The sequence below is a fragment of the Petromyzon marinus genome, chromosome 55 (assembly GCF_048934315.1).
Source record: "Petromyzon marinus isolate PM22_M1 ecotype Great Lakes invasive population chromosome 55, UKy_Petmar_22M1.pri1.0, whole genome shotgun sequence".
NCBI classification, from domain to species: Eukaryota; Metazoa; Chordata; class Hyperoartia; order Petromyzontiformes; family Petromyzontidae; genus Petromyzon; species Petromyzon marinus.
Window position 1 is genome coordinate 11,440,390 of NC_133721.1, and position 13,816 is coordinate 11,454,205.

Consider the following 13,816-nt stretch of genomic DNA (forward strand, 5'->3'; position numbering starts at 1 on the left):
CTGAGTGACTGATGTACATTCTAGTGATGTTCTAGAAGGGATAGAGAGCTGAGTGACTGATGTACAACTCTAGTGATGATCTAGAAGGGATAGAGAGCTGAGTGACTGATGTACATTCTAGTGATGATCTAGAAGGGATAGAGAGCTGAGTGACTGATGTACAACTCTAGTGATGATCTAGAAGGGATAGAGAGCTGACTGATGTACAACTCTAGTGATAATCTAGAAGGACTAGAGAGCTGAGTGACTGATGTACAACTCTAGTGATGATCTAGAGGGACTAGAGAGTTGAGTGACTGATGTACATCTCTAGTGATGATCTAGAAGGGATAGAGAGCTGACTGATGTACAACTCTAGTGATGATCTAGAAGGGAAAGATAGTTGAATGACTGATGTACAACTCTAGTGATGCTCTAGAAGGGATAGAGAGTTGAGTGACTGATGTACAACTCTAGTGATGCTCTAGAAGGGATAGAGAGTTGAGTGACTGATTGACATTCTGGTGATGCTCTATAAGGGATAGAGAGCTGAGTGACTGATGTACATTCTAGTGATGTTCTAGAAGGGATAGAGAGCTGAGTGACTGATGTACAACTCTAGTGATGATCTAGAAGGGATAGAGAGCTGACTGATGTACAACTCTAGTGATGATCTAGAAGGACTAGAGAGCTGAGTGACTGATGTACAACTCTAGTGATGATCTAGAAGGACTAGAGAGTTGAGTGACTGATGTACATCTCTAGTGATGATCTAGAAGGGATAGAGAGCTGACTGATGTACAACTCTCGTGATGATCTAGAAGGGATAGAGAGCTGAGTGACTGATGCACATTCTAGTGATGCTCTATAAGGGCTAGAGAGCTGAGTGACTGATGTACAACTCTAGTGATGCTCTAGAAGGGATAGAGAGCTGAGTGACTGATGTACAACTCTAGTGATGCTCTAGAAGGGATAGAGAGCTGAGTGACTGATGTACAACTCTAGTGATGCTCTAGAAGGGCTAGAGAGCTGAGTGCCTGATGTACAACTCTAGTGATGCTCTAGAAGGGATAGATAGTTGAGTTACTGATGTACAACTCTAGTGATGCTCTAGAAAGGATAGAGAGTTGAGTGACTGATGTACAACTCTAGTGATGCTCTAGAAGGGATAGAGAGTTGAGTGACTGATTGACATTCTAGTGATGCTCTATAAGGGATAGAGAGCTGAGTGACTGATGTACATTCTAGTGATGTTCTAGAAGGGATAGAGAGCTGAGTGACTGATGTACAACTCTAGTGATGATCTAGAAGGGATAGAGAGCTGAGTGACTGATGTACATTCTAGTGATGATCTAGAAGGGATAGAGAGCTGAGTGACTGATGTACAACTCTAGTGATGATCTAGAAGGGATAGAGAGCTGACTGATGTACAACTCTAGTGATGATCTAGAAGGACTAGAGAGCTGAGTGACTGATGTACAACTCTAGTGATGATCTAGAAGGACTAGAGAGTTGAGTGACTGATGTACATCTCTAGTGATGATCTAGAAGGGATAGAGAGCTGACTGATGTACAACTCTAGTGATGATCTAGAAGGGATAGATAGTTGAATGACTGATGTACAACTCTAGTGATGCTCTAGAAGGGATAGAGAGTTGAGTGACTGATGTACAACTCTAGTGATGCTCTAGAAGGGATAGAGAGTTGAGTGACTGATTGACATTCTGATGATGCTCTATAAGGGATAGAGAGCTGAGTGACTGATGTACATTCTAGTGATGTTCTAGAAGGGATAGAGAGCTGAGTGACTGATGTACAACTCTAGTGATGATCTAGAAGGGATAGAGAGCTGACTGATGTACAACTCTAGTGATGATCTAGAAGGACTAGAGAGCTGAGTGACTGATGTACAACTCTAGTGATGATCTAGAAGGACTAGAGAGTTGAGTGACTGATGTACATCTCTAGTGATGATCTAGAAGGGATAGAGAGCTGACTGATGTACAACTCTCGTGATGATCTAGAAGGGATAGAGAGCTGAGTGACTGATGCACATTCTAGTGATGCTCTATAAGGGCTAGAGAGCTGAGTGACTGATGTACAACTCTAGTGATGCTCTAGAAGGGATAGAGAGCTGAGTGACTGATGTACAACTCTAGTGATGCTCTAGAAGGGATAGAGAGCTGAGTGACTGATGTACAACTCTAGTGATGCTCTAGAAGGGCTAGAGAGCTGAGTGCCTGATGTACAACTCTAGTGATGCTCTAGAAGGGATAGATAGTTGAGTTACTGATGTACAACTCTAGTGATGCTCTAGAAAGGATAGAGAGTTGAGTGACTGATGTACAACTCTAGTGATGCTCTAGAAGGGATAGAGAGTTGAGTGACTGATTGACATTCTAGTGATGCTCTATAAGGGATAGAGAGCTGAGTGACTGATGTACATTCTAGTGATGTTCTAGAAGGGATAGAGAGCTGAGTGACTGATGTACAACTCTAGTGATGATCTAGAAGGGATAGAGAGCTGAGTGACTGATGTACATTCTAGTGATGATCTAGAAGGGATAGAGAGCTGAGTGACTGATGTACAACTCTAGTGATGTTCTAGAAGGGATAGAGAGCTGAGTGAGTGATGTACATTCTAGTGATGTTCTAGAAGGGCCAGAGAGCTGAGTGACTGATGTACAACTCTAGTGATGCTCTAGAAGGGCTACAGAGCTGAGTGACTGATGTACAACTCTAGTGATGCTCTAGATGGGCTAGAGAGCTGAGTGACTGATGTACATCTCTAGTGATATTCTAGATGAGCTAGAGAGTTGAGTGACTGATGTACATTTCTAGTGATATTCTAGAAGGTTTAGAGAGCTGACTGATGTACAACTCTAGTGATGCTCTAGAACGGCATAAAGAACCGCATGCGACTCGGGAGCCAAAGGTTGCCGACCTCTGCTCATGGTAAAGTAGACTTGAATGTTAAACTGGACTCCCATGGTTAACTGGATTTCTTCTATACTGAACTGGATTCTCACAGTGAACTGGACTCCCATGGTAAACTGGACTTCTCTGATGGTGAACTGGACTACCGTTGACCCAGGTCATGCCTGTGACTGAGACTCCTCTCTGTCTCTCTCTCCGCCTTTTGGGGGACATCTTCAGGAAACTGGGGGTGCCCTTCTACACCAGCAGCTTCGTATTTGGGGGGTGGTGCTTTACCTGGCTATCAAGCGCCATGAGCTCGCCAACTTCGCCTGTGCTCAGGCAAAGGTGGCGATGTACAGAGCGAGAAAAAAGATGCTGCAAGGTGACACTGACGGCTGATCTGTGCTGCTTCCGGTGTTCAGGGGCCTGCTCAAGGCGCGGCTCCGGCTGGAGCACGCCACGTACCACACACACGTGTCGGTGATGTGCAGCGCGTCTTCTTCGAACGCTGGGGGGCCGAACAAGCCCCTCTCTGTACCAGCGTGGACGGCACCCCACGTGTTCACCTTCTGAAGCTCTCGCTCGTCACCGTGGCGTGCGCGATGAACACCACCACCACGTGACTTTTCTTTCGTGTTGTGCGCGGTGCATTTAGCGCCACAGCGCGTGGATGTAGAGTGTTTGTTGTTATTTGTATGGCTGGTGACTTTGTGTATTTCATATCGGAATCGCCTCCAGTGCTGGAGGCGATAAAAGTTGTTTAAAAGCAAAAAGTCTCTCTCCGTCCCTCTCTGTCTCTCCTGGCCCCTCTCTTGTCCCACCCCTGGTCACGGAATCATCGCCCTATCCACCAGATGGCGCCATGCGTCCGTCCGCCAACTCTGAACGCAACACCCAACATTCGCGCGTCGACTCCGCGTCTCTCTGTGAGTGTGTGTCTCTCTGTGTGTGTCTCTCGTTCTGTGTCTTTCTGTCTCTGTCTCTCTCGTTCTGTGTCTCTCTCTTTCTGTGTCTCTCGTTCTGCGTGTCTTTCTCCGTCTCACTCTCTCTCTCTGCGTCTCTCTGTGTGCCTCTCTGTCTCAACCACGTGACTTTTCTTTCATGTTATGCGCGGTGTTTTTTTAGCGCCAAAGCGCGTGGATTTGTAGCGTTTATTTTCATTTATTTGCTGGTGACTGTGTATTTCATATCGAAATCGCCTTCAGTGCTTTTGCTGCTGGCGGCAATAAAAGTTGTTTAAAAGTCAAAAGTCTCTCTGTCTCTCTCTGTCTGTGTGTGTCACTCACTATGTGTCACTCTCTTTGTCTCTGTCTGTGTGTCTCTCTGTGTCTCTTTCTGTCTTTCTGTGTGCCCCTCTCTGTCTCTCTTTATCTGTATATGTCTCTCTGAGTATTTGTGCGTATGTCTGTGTGTCACTCTCTGTGTCTATTTGTCTATTTGTCTCTGTCTCTCTCTGTCTCTGTGTGTGTCACTCTCTGTGTCTGTGTGTGTTTCTGTGTCTCTCTCTGTCTGTGTGTCCCTCTATGTCTCTCTCTATCTATCTGTATGTGTCTCTATGAGAATTTGTGTGTATGTCTGTGTGTCACTCTCTGTGTCTGTTTATGTGTGTCTCTCTCTGTCTCTCTCTGTTTGTGTCTCTTTCTGTTTCTCTCTGTCTCTCTGTCTCTCTCTCTGTCTGTGTGTCTCTCTTTCTGTGTCTCTTTCTGTCTTTCTGTGTGTCCCTCTCTGTCTGTCTCTATCTGTCAAAGTCAAGTCTCTCTATCTGTACGTGTCTCTATGAGTATTTGTGTGTATGTCTGTGTGTCACTCACTGTGTCTGTGTCTATCTATTTCTGTCTCTGTGACTGCGTTATCTGTCCTTGTCTCTGTGTGGGTGTCTTTGTCTCTCTCAGCCTCAAAGGACATACCTGGTGCGGTGTGTAAAACATCGCCAATGGGGAGACAAAGGCGGCCGGGCGTGGTGCTGGCTACCCACTCCCTCGTGTGCCGTGCCGGCCTTCATAGGTGCTACTCGCTCACAACACTTGCCCCAACAGTCTGTTAAGGCTACACGGGGGTACTTTGTCTCGTCTCATTGTGGCTATCTGTCTAAGTGTGTGTGTCTCTGTGTGTCTAACTATCTGTCTAAGTGTGTGTGTGTCTCTGTGTGTGTCTAACTATCTGTCTAAGTGTGTGTGTCTCTGTGTGTGTCTAACTATCTGTCTAAGTGTGTGTCTCTGTGTGTGTCTAACGATCTGTCTAAGTGTGTGTGTCTCTGTGTGTGTCTAACTATCTGTCTAAGTGTGTGTGTCTCTGTGTGTGTCTAACTATCTGTCTAAGTGTGTGTGTCTCTGTGTGTGTCTAACTATCTGTCTAAGTGTGTGTCTCTGTGTGTGTCTAACGATCTGTCTAAGTGTGTGTGTCTCTGTGTGTGTCTGACTATCTGTCTAAGTGTGTGTGTCTCTGTGTGTCTAACTATCTGTCTAAGTGTGTGTGTCTTTGTGTGTGTCTAACTATCTGTCTAAGTGTGTGTGTCTCTGTGTGTGTCTAACTATCTGTCTAAGTGTGTGTGTCTCTGTGTGTGTCTAACTATCTGTCTAAGTGTGTGTGTCTCTGTGTGTCTAACTATCTGTCTAAGTGTGTGTCTCTGTGTGTGTCTGACTATCTGTCTAAGTGTGTGTGTCTCTGTGTGTGTCTAACTATCTGTCTAAGTGTGTGTGTCTCTGTGTGTGTCTAACTATCTGTCTAAGTGTGTGTGTCTCTGTGTGTGTCTAACTATCTGTCTAAGTGTGTGTGTCTCTGTGTGTGTCTAACTATCTGTCTAAGTGTGTGTGCCTCTGTGTGTGTATAACTATCTGTCTAAGTGTGTGTCTCTCTGTGTGTGTCTAACTATCTGTCTAAGTGTGTGTGTCTCTGTGTGTGTCTAACTATCTGTCTAAGTGTGTGTGTCTCTGTGTGTGTCTAACTATCTGTCTAAGTGTGTGTGTCTCAGTGTGTGTCTAACTATCTGTCTAAGTGTGTGTGTCTCTGTGTGTCTAACTATCTGTCTAAGTGTGTGTCTCTGTGTGTGTCTAACTATCTGTCTAAGTGTGTGTGTCTCTGTGTGTGTCTAACTATCTCTCTAAGTGTGTGTGTCTCTGTGTGTGTCTAACTATCTGTCTAAGTGTGTGTGTCTCTGTGTGTGTCTAACGATCTTTCTAAGTGTGTGTGTCTCTATGTGTGTCTAACTATCTGTCTAAGTGTGTGTGTCTCTGTGTGTGTCTAACTATCTGTTTAAGTGTGTGTGTCTCTCTGTGTGTCTAACTATCTGTCTAAGTGTGTGTGTCTCTGTGTGTGTCTAACTATCTGTCTAAGTGTGTGTGTGTCTCTCTCTCTGTGTATCTCAGGGAACAAGATACGGTCAGTGCGCTGCCCTACGACCCCGGCAACCCGAGTTCGATTCCCGCTCACGACCAACACCCTAAGTAGACTCAGCTTGAAACGAGTACCTGGTGCGGTGTGGAAATATCGCCACTGGGGAGACAAAGGCGGTCGGGCGTGGTTCTGGCCACCCACCCCCTCGTATGCTGTTCCGGTCTTCTAGAGCATCACTAGAGTTGTACAGTCTGTTAATGCGTTACAGGGGATCATTGTCTTTGGTAGTGGTGGTATTGGTAGTAGTGGTGGTAGTGGTGGTATTTATTAGTGGTGGTAGTGGTGATAGTAGTGGGGGTAGTGGTGGGGGTAGTATTGGTGGTAGTGACGATGGTAGTGGTGTTGGTGGTAGTGGTGGTAGTGGTGGTGGTAGTGGTGGTGGTAGTATTAGTGGTAGTGGCTATGATAGTGGTGGTATTGGTGGTAGTGGCGATGGTAGTGGCGGTGGTAGTGGTGGTGGTGGTAGTGGTGGTAGTGGTGGTGGTAGTGGCACGGCACGGGCTAGAGAAGAGATGGAATGAAGATTTGGAGCTGAGTGGACTTGCCGATGACCGGTACCAGCAGTGTCAAGATCGGCCTCTGTGGAGGAGGCTCGTGAAGGACGCTACTGGGCAGATGGAGGCAGTCGCCCTCCAACAACAACGGAGGGGAGAGGAGCGACGCTCACAACAACGAGCGGAGCGCCCGGTGGCTAAAGCACAGCAAGTTGGCACAGTAGGGGGCACAGGTGGTGCATCAGCCACTCATCTCAGTCATCTCAATCAGTCGACCTGTGGTACCTGGGTCTGCCCCGTGACCTCCTGCAAGCGGGCATTCGACACTTCACGTTGCCTCAACGTGCACCTAGCCTGGCACAGGCGTCGTGTTGACGTCACCGCCACTTAGTGGCGAATGACGGTTGTTGTTGGTAGTGGTAGTGGTGGTAGTAGTGGTAGTGGTGGTGGTAGTAGTGGTACTAGTGGTGGTAATGGTAGTGGTGGTAGTGGTGGCGGTAATGGTAGTGGTGGTGGTAGTAGCGGTAGTGGTTGTAGTGGTGGTGGTAGTGCTAGTGGTAGTGGTGGTGGTAGTGGTGGTAGCGGTAGTGGTTGTAGTGGTGGTGGTAGTAGTGGTGGTGGTAGTGGTGGTGGTATTGGTAGTGGTGGTGGTAGTGGTGGTATTGGTGGTAGTGGTGGTAGTGGTGGTAGTGGTGGTGGTAGTGGTGGTAGTGGTGGTAGTGGGAGTGGTGGTATTGGTAGTGGTGGTGGTGGTAGTGGTGGTGGTAGTGGTGGTGGTGGTAGTGGTGGTGGTTGTGGTGGTGGTAGTGGTGGTAGTGGTGGTGGTAGTAGTGGTGGTGGTAGTGGTGGTAGTGGTGGTAGTGGTGGTGGTAGTGGTGGTAGTGGTAGTAGTGGTGGTAGTAATGGTGGTGGGTAGTAGTAGTGGTAGTGGTGGTAGTGGTGATAGTGGTAGTGGTAGTGGTGATGGTGGTAGTGGTAGTGGTGGTAGTGGTGGTGGTAGTGGTGGTAGTGATAGTGGTGGTAGTGGTGGTAGTGATGGTGGTAGTGGTGGTAGTGGTGGTGGTGGTAGTGGTGGTAGTGGTAGTGGTTGTAGTGGTGGTGGTAGTGGTGGTAGTGGTAGTGGTGGTGGTAGTGGTAGTTGGTAGTGGTAGTGGTGGTAGTGGTGGTGGTGGTAGCGGTAGTGGTGGTAGTGGTAGTGGTGGTGGTAGTGGTAGTTGGTAGTGGTGGTAGTGGTAGTGGTGGTAGTGGTGGTGGTAGTGGTGGTGGTAGTGGTGGTAGTGGTGGTGGTAGTGGTGGTAGTGGTAGTGGTGGTAGTGGTGGTGGTAGTGGTGGTGGTGGTAGTTGGTAGTGGTGGGTACAAGCGTGGGAACTCGAGTGCAGCGATAAACTCGGAGCCAAAGTCAGCATCGAGCATCCCCCTCGAGCTCTCCCGCTGTCAAGAAACACGTGACCGGGTAAAGCGAACTTCGCCTCCCTCCCTCCCTCCCCTCCCTCCCTCCCTCCCTCCCCTCCCTCCCTCCCTCCCCTCCCTCCCTCTCTCCCTCCCCTCCCCTCCCTCCCTCCCGTGTTTATGCTGCTCCGGATGAACCCGCAGGTTTCTGAACTTCCAAGAGAGCGGTGCGCGGCGACTTCACTCGCTCGGAGCGCCGCCGCCGTCACCGCGGCGTTTCCCCTCCACGGTGGGAGCCCTCTTCTGTTGTGTAGCGATTTTGAGGTTTTTTAAAGTTAAATAAATAAACAAACTCCCCCCTCCCCTCCCCCCCCCAAAAAACACTTTCGCGTTGGGTCCGCGAGTGCTGCCATGGAGTTCTCCTCCCTCCGCCCCTCCCTCCTCCTCCTCCTCGTCTCTCCCTCCTCCTCCTCCTCATCTCTCCCTTCGCTTCGTCTCTTCCTTCTCGTCATCCTCCTCTTCAATAGCCGCGCTCTTCCACATTTCCTGAATCTCTCCCCACTCACGCCCCACGCCTCCCCCTCCTCCCCCTCCCGCCTCTCCCTCCTCTTTCTCCTCTTTCTCTCCTCCCTCCTCCCCCTCCTCCCCCTCCCGCCTCTCCCTCCCCTCCAGCCTCTCCCGTCTCTCCCTCCTCTTTCTCCTCTTTCTCTCCTCCCCATCCTCCCCATCCTCCCCCTCCTCTCCCTCCTCCCCATCCTCCCCATCCTCCCCATCCTCTCTCCCCGCACAGATTGCGAGGCTGCTCCGCGACTCCCATTTAAGTGACGGATGTGCGCCGCCTCGCACCCCTCTTTAATTGGATCAACCCCCCCCCACCTCCATCCCTCTTGCCCCCCACAACTCCCACCCCCCACAACTCCCACCCCCCCCCCCACAACTCCCACCCCCCACAACTCCCACCCCCCCCCACAACTCCCACCACCCCCCCACAACTCCCACCCCCCCCACAACTCCCATCCCCCACAACTCCCATCCCCCCACAACTCCCACCCCCCACAACTCCCATCCCCCCACAACTCCCACCCCCCACAACTCCCATCCCCCCACAACTCCCACCCCCCACAACTCCCATCCCCCCACAACTCCCACCCCCCCACAACTCCCACCCCCCCCACAACTCCCACCCCCCCCCACAACTCCCACCCCCCCCCACAACTCCCATCCCCCCACAACTCCCACCCCCCACAACTCCCATCCCCCCACAACTCCCACCCCCCCACAACTCCCACCCCCCACAACTCCCACCCCCCCACAACTCCCACCCCCCACAACTCCCACCCCCCCACAACTCCCACCCCCCCATAACTCCCACCCGCCCATAACTCCCACCCCCCCCACAACTCCCCCCCCCCACAACTCCCACCCCCCAACAACTCCCACCCGCCCATAACTCCCACCCCCCCCCCACAACTCCCATCCCCCCACAACTCCCACCCCCCACAACTCCCACCCCCCCACAACTCCCACCCCCCACAACTCCCACCCCCCCACAACTCCCACCCCCCAACAACTCCCACCCGCCCATAACTCCCACCCCCCCCCCCACAACTCCCATCCCCCCACAACTCCCACCCCCCACAACTCCCACCCCCCCCACAACTCCCACCCCCCACAACTCCCACCCCCCCACAACTCCCACCCCCCAACAACTCCCACCCGCCCATAACTCCCACCCCCCCCCCCCACAACTCCCATCCCCCCACAACTCCCACCCCCCACAACTCCCACCCCCCCCACAACTCCCACCCGCCCATAACTCCCACCCCCCGCAACTCCCACCCCCCCAACAACTCCCACCCGCCCATAACTCCCACCCCCCCCCCACAACTCCCACCCCCCCACAACTCCCATCCCCCCACAACTCCCACCCCCCCCCCACAACTCCCATCCCCCCACAACTCCCACCCCCCCATAACTCCCACCCCCCCCCCCCACAACTCCAACACCACCGCCCTAACTTCCCATACCGACACCCCTGACCTCGTCACAACCACTCACAACCCCTCACCTCGTCACAACCACTCACAACCACTCACCTCGTCACAACCACTCACAACCCCTCACCTCGTCACAGCCACTCACAACTCCTCACCTCGTCACAACCACTCACAACCACTCACCTCGTCACAACCACTCACAACCACTCACCTCGTCACAACCACTCACAACCACTCACCTCGTCACAACCACTCACAACCACTCACCTCGTCACAACCACTCACAACCACTCACCTCGTCACAGCCACTCACAACCACTCACCTCGTCACAACCACTCACAACCACTCACCTCGTCACAACCACTCACAACCACTCACCTCGTCACAGCCACTCACAACCACTCACCTCGTCACAACCACTCACAACCACTCACCTCGTCACAACCACTCACAACCACTCACCTCGTCACAACCACTCACAACCACTCACCTCGTCACAACCACTCACAACCACTCACCTGGTCACAGCCACTCACAACCCCTCACCTCGTCACAACCACGCACAACCACTCACCTCGTCACAACCACTCACAACCACTCACCTCGTCACAACCACTCACAACCACTCACCTCGTCACAGCCACTCACAACCCCTCACCTCGTCACAACCACTCACAACCACTCACCTCGTCACAGCCACTCACAACCACTCACCTCGTCACAACCACTCACAACCACTCACCTCGTCACAGCCACTCACAACCACTCACCTCGTCACAGCCACTCACAACCACTCACCTCGTCACAACCACTCACAACCACTCACCTCGTCACAACCACTCACAACCACTCACCTCGTCACAACCACTCACAACCACTCACCTCGTCACAACCACTCACAACCACTCACCTCGTCACAGCCACTCACAACCCCTCACCTCGTCACAACCACGCACAACCACTCACCTCGTCACAACCACTCACAACCACTCTCCTCGTCACAGCCACTCACAACCCCTCACCTCGTCACAACCACACACAACCACTCACCTCGTCACAACCACTCACAACCACTCACCTCGTCACAACCACTCACAACCTCTCACTTCGTCACAACCACTCACAAGCCCCCCACATCGTCACAACCACTCACAACCACTCACCTCGTCACAACCACTCACAACCACTCACCTCGTCACAACCACTCACAAGCCCCCCACCTCGTCACAGCCACTCGCAACCCCGCACCTCGTCACAATCCCGCACGCGCGTGAACTCCCAGCACGCCACCGTTCACCGCCCCTCTGACCACGGCACGCGTGCAGGGTGAGGGAGCGGTGGCGCAGCGGTTAGCGCGCGCGCACCGCACGTGGCACGAGTTCGCGTCACGACCGCTCCTGTTCACCTGCCCTGGGTCGACTCTCTCTGTCTGTCTCTGTCTGTCTGTCTCTGTCTCTCTCTGTCTCTCTTTGTCTGTCTCTGTCTGTATGTATGTCTCTCTGTTTATATGTCTCTCTATCTCTCTGTCTGTATGTGTGTCTTTCTCTCTGTCTCTCTCTGTCTGTCTGTCTCTCTGTCTGTCTCTGTCTGTCTCTGTCTGTCTCTGTCTCTCTTTGTCTGTCTCTGTCTGTATGTATGTCTGTATCTCTGTTTGTATGTCTCTCTATCTCTCTGTCCGTCTGTCTCTGTCTCTCTTTGCCTGTCTCTGGCTGTATGTATGTCTGTCTCTGTGTTTGTGTGTGTGTCTCTCTCTCTCTCTATGTCTGTATGTGTGTCTGTCTGTCTCTGTCTGTCTCTGTCTGTCTGTCTCTCTCTGTCCGTCTGTCTCTGTCTCTCTCTCTCTGTCTGTCTCTGTCTGTATGTACGTGTCTCTCTCTCTGTCTCTGTCTGTATGTGCACAACACGAAATAAAAGTCACGTGGTGGTGGTGGTCATCGCGCTCCAGAAGGTGAACACGAAGGGTGCCGTCCACGCTGGTACGGAGGGCCCATTTAGCGACACAGCGCATGGATTTAGAGTGTGTGTTATTTGCTGGTGACTTTGTGTATTTCGTATCGGAATCGCCTCTAGTGCTGTTGCTACTGGCGGCAATGAAAGTTGTTTAAAAGTCTAAAGTCTGTCTGTATGTGTGTGTCTTTCTCTCTCTGTCTCTCTCTCTTTGTATGTATGTGTGTGTCTGTCTCTCTGTCTCTGTCTCTTTCTGTCTGTCTGTATGTTTATCTCTCACTGTCTGTATGCGTCTCTGTCTCTCTGTCTCTCTCTATGTCTGTCTGTATGTGTGTCTCTCTAAATCTGTATGTCTCTCTCTCTCTCTCGCTGTCTGTGTCTCTCTGAGTGTTTGTGTGCATGTGTGTGTGTCGCTGTCTGTGTCTATGTTGTCCATATATTTCTGTCTCTGCGCCTGCGTTGTCTGTCCGTGTCCGTGTCTTTGTCTTTCCCGCCCCAGAGTGGAGTTACCCGCTACGGTGTGTAGTAAACATCACCGCTGTGTAGTAATCATCACCGCTGTGTAGTAAACATCACCGCTGTGTAGTAAACATCACCGCTGTGTAGTAAACATCACCGCTGTGTAGTAATCATCACCGCTGTGTAGTAAACATCACCGCTGTATAGTAAACATCACCGCTGTGTAGTAAACATCACCGCTGTGTAGTAAACATCACGGCTGTGTAGTAAACATCACCGCTGTGTAGTAAACATCACCGCTGTGTAGTAATCATCACCGCTGTGTAGTAAACATCACCGCTGTGTAGTAAACATCACCGCTGTATAGTAAACATCACCGCTGTATAGTAAACATCACCGCTGTGTAGTAAACATCACGGCTGTGTAGTAAACATCACCGCTGTGTAGTAAACATCACCGCTGTGTAGTAATCATCACCGCTGTGTAGTAAACATCACCGCTGTGTAGTAAACATCACCGCTGTGTAGTAAACATCACCGCTGTGTAGTAAACATCACCGCTGTGTAGTAAACATCACCGCTGTGTAGTAAACATCATCACTGTGTAGTAAACATCACCGCTGTGTAGTAAACATCACCGCTGTGTAGTAAACATCACCGCTGTGTAGTAAACATCACCGCTGTGTAGTAAACATCACCGCTGTGTAGTAAACATCACCGCTGTGTAGTAATCATCACCGCTGTGTAGTTAACATCACCGCTGTGTAGTAAACATCACCGCTGTATAGTAAACATCACCGCTGTGTAGTAAACATCACCGCTGTGTAGTAAACATCACCGCTGGGTAGTAATCATCACCGCTGTGTAGTAAACATCACCGCTGTGTAGTAAACATCACCGCTGTGTAGTAAACATCACCGCTGTGTAGTAAACATCACAGCTGTGTAGTAAACATCACCGCTGTGTAGTAAACATCACCGCAGGGTAGTAAACATCACCGCTGTGTAGTAAACATCACCGCTGTGTAGTAAACATCACCGCTGTGTAGTAAACATCACCACTGTGTAGTAATCATCACCGCTGTGTAGTAAACATCACCGCAGGGTAGTAAACATCACCGCTGTGTAGTAAACATCACCGCTGGGTAGTAAACATCACCGCTGTGTAGTAATCATCACCGCTGTGTAGTAAACATCACCGCTGTGTAGTAAACATCACCGCTGTGTAGTAAACATCAC

The 13,816-nt window shown here is 50.9% G+C and overlaps 1 long non-coding RNA gene across 1 annotated transcript; it reads left to right on the forward strand.

Annotated features, from left to right (window-relative positions):
* The first annotated feature begins 205 nt into the window (after window positions 1-205).
* Window positions 206-8,539, forward strand: LOC142905623 (uncharacterized). The gene is made up of 4 exons (XR_012929649.1): window positions 206-3,824; window positions 4,791-4,902; window positions 6,264-6,276; window positions 8,380-8,539. It is a non-coding gene; the product is annotated as an uncharacterized LOC142905623 (long non-coding RNA).
* The last annotated feature ends 5,277 nt before the right edge of the window (window positions 8,540-13,816 follow it).